Source organism: Clinocottus analis, unplaced genomic scaffold (genome assembly GCF_023055335.1).
Source record: "Clinocottus analis isolate CAN_PGR_092001 unplaced genomic scaffold, fCliAna1.0.p SCAF_12, whole genome shotgun sequence".
NCBI lineage: Eukaryota > Metazoa > Chordata > Actinopteri > Perciformes > Cottidae > Clinocottus > Clinocottus analis.
Window position 1 is genome coordinate 19,551,765 of NW_027175843.1, and position 3,451 is coordinate 19,555,215.

The window sequence follows — 3,451 nt, forward strand, 5'->3', positions numbered from 1 at the left end:
CTACAGCAAGGTGGTCTGACATGAGCCAGGCTGCAGTATCTTAAGAGTAACAATGATTTTAATAGATTTTCTAAACCAGGGGTAAAACAATGCATAGATCACAGGGTTAAGACAGGAGTTGAAATAAAACAGAAATGATATGAAGTAGGTAGATGTGAGACCAAGCAAGTTGTCCTGGCCTGCGAGCAAAACACAATAATATGGGCAGATGCACAAAATAAATACAACAATAACAACACCAAGAGCTCTGGCTGCTTTCATTTCAGATCTTTTAGCAGTTACAGTCACTGAACAGTTGAGAGAGAAAGCTGCAACATGAGACCGCATGGCACGAGCCTGAGACACAGCCACCACAAACACTCTCATGTACAGAACTATGATGACAGCGACAGGACCAATGAAGGTGAAAAAAAGATCTGCAACTCCAGCAATGTAGTAAATGACAATGACACACTCTCCAAAGCAGGAATTATACCTGCCTGGTTGTTCCAGATTGTTCTTCAGCAGCAGAATGTGAAGAAAAGCAGAACATATCCAACACAGACAAACACTGAGTTGAACTCTTTTTTGTGTAACTTTGTTGGGATAATGTAGAGGCTGACAAATAGCCACATATCTGTCAACTGATATGAGCACCATGGTTCCTATTGAGGTAGAGGTGATAATATAGTCCACAACAGTACGGAGAATACAAATGAGGTCACCAAACAACCAGCAGCCGTCTAAGAGCAAAATTAGAAACAACATGAGGAAACCTACGAAGAAATCTGAGATAGCAAGAGAGAGGAGGAGGAGGTTGGTGGATGTGTGGAGCTGCCTGAAGAGAAAAGAGAACAACATGCTGATCAGTATTAGTAGCATCAGTTTAAAAAAAAAAGATATTAGCAATGACTAAAGAACAAAAACACATTTTCCCATCACAGTACAATTCTGATATTTAGTTTTGTTCCATTATCTATTTCTTTTCTGTACAGATTTTATACAATTTTGAATACCTGAAGTGGGAGATGGAGATGATGACCAGCAGGTTGAGAGTCACAGTGAGCAGACAGATGGTGGACAGTATAATGTAAGTGAGTATAGATACAGAGTGAGGACGCGTGATCTTCCTGCAGGAGGAGTTGAGGAGTTGTGGAAAGCAAAGTTCAGTTTCTTCAAGAGTTTTCATTCTCTAGATGAAGAGACAAGAAGCTGCTGAGCTCGTCATACAACTGATGAATCTCTTTTCTTCTTCCACGTCCCTCATTCTTTTACTTTGGTGACAACTTTGTTTTTGTGGGAGTGACTGAACTTCCCCCTGACTGTTTCATCTATCTTCATTGGGCTTTCCCCTGTATTTCACCTCCTCCTGCTCTATTAAAAAAAAAGGGAACAGCAAGGCCCATCACAACACAGCCAAAGTTACCTTTTTAGGACAGTTATGACTAAGACAAGAAGGAGAGAGGATACAGCTTCTGGTTACTATTATGCCATGAACCTGGATAAGCCATAGATATACGCATAAAGAAGTTGCACTAGATATACGAGTCGTTATGAGTTCTGTCATGTGTTGTTGAACTTTAGACCCTGCAGTTGTCACCATTTCCCTGCTGGCCCACCTCAATAGTTTTCTCTGATCACTAGTCAGAAAAACCCTTTCAATGTTTCTGATCTCCAGTTGGCCAGGTGCTGTGACCTCCACACTCAGCTACCTCTGCCAGGCGGCCCGTGCAGCTCCAGACCCCCAATTGGTCTGAGAGCCAGGTGGATCTTCAGCAGGTCGCTTGTCATAGTCTCCAGCTGGATGTCCGGTGTTTCCTCTTGTTAATCTGCCAATTAGCTTTTCTATTAGACTCCAAAGTGTCCCACTCTCCCTCCAACACATTATCAATCCCAACTCTTCAGGTACAGATGATCGGTCAATGGTGCTACAAACGAGGACCCTTTACAACAAAAACTACCCAGAAGGTCTGGCCGTTAAAATGACGCTCTTTGACAAGGTACCTTTCCAGGGTCATTTTTTGGAGAGTCAAGGACAGTGATAGTTTCCTGCATAGGGTTTTTTTCAAACTCGCTTGTCACATGCATAGAGTCTATTTTCAAAATAAATTGTAAATGTTGGGTTACTTAGGTTAGCAAAAGTGCTTTATTCCGCAATAGGTCATAAGTTACTCAAGAAAAGTATTGCAAAATAAGTCTATGTGGACTTGGTTTCACGCAAAACATAGTCAGCAGTGTTCTAGGTGAAAGGCCAGTGTTTGTTTGACCATTCCAACTTCAGCAACTTTAAATCATCGCGGTTATTCGACTTAACGCCTGACCAGAATGACCTGACATGGCTGAAGCCATGCCCGAACTTGTATGTTCACATATTAGCCTGTTTTGAACGCCTTTTTACTTTGTGGATTAGTCACGTGTTATGTGTTATGTTTATTCAAGTGGACATCCACCATTCAAGGTTCAACAACTACTTTGGTTTGTGTAGCAAAAGCAACAATTACAAAGTTCCTTTTGTTACAGGTGACCACTTTGTCAGGTTTCTAATGACCCGTTACTCAGACTCATTGGTTTAAATCAGAACTTTTTATTGCCACGTATGTTCGACATACAAGTAATTTACATTTAAATGTACGATAGAATACAGGATAATATAACATACAAATAAAGTGCACAGATAATAGTAGTTTACACAAGTGTACTGTAAGTGTATGTGAAAGTGTAATGAAGAAGTTGAGTGTATGATGTATGAAGGGATGTGCAGGGGAGTGACCGGTGGGAAAATGTTGAGAGGATGACTGAATCAGTAACTAACAACCAGTTCAGATATTCAGCTCGCTGGACATACAGTGCACCCAGAAAGTATTCACAGCGCTTCACTTTTTCCACATTTTGTTATGTCACAGCCTTATTCCAAAATGGATTGAATTCCTCAACATTCGACACATGTCCATAATGACAAAGTGAAAAAAGTTTTCACTGAGGAAATCTTTGCAAATCTATTGAAAATAAAGAACGAAAATATAACATGTACAAACAGTAAGTATTCACAGCCTTTGCCATGACACTCTTAATTCCACTGTTCATCCTTGAGATGTTTCTTTAACTTTATTGGAGTCCACTTGTGTTAAATCCAGTTGATAGGACATGATTTCAAAAGGCACACACCTGTCTATATGAGGCCCCCCAGTTGACTGAAGCCACTATTATGTAAAAAAAAAAAACACATGACAGCCCGCCTGGAATTTGCCAGGACTCTCAGATCATGAGAAATAAAATGTTCTGGTCTGATTAAACAATGAACTAATGAATCAACTATCATCCCTACAGTGAAGCATGCTGTGCGGATGTTTTTCAGCAGGAGGAAATCGGAGACTAGTCATTACATATTTTGACTTGTGTATCCAGCTATGAAACATTAAATACATTTCCATCTTCATAGAAGGTTTTAGGAATGTTGCTGACCAGTTTGTCT

The 3,451-nt window shown here is 40.3% G+C and overlaps 1 pseudogene; it reads right to left on the minus strand.

Moving 5' to 3' along the window:
• Positions 1–1,207, minus strand: LOC137783130 (trace amine-associated receptor 13c-like; annotated as a pseudogene).
• Positions 1,208–3,451: the final 2,244 nt, after the last annotated feature.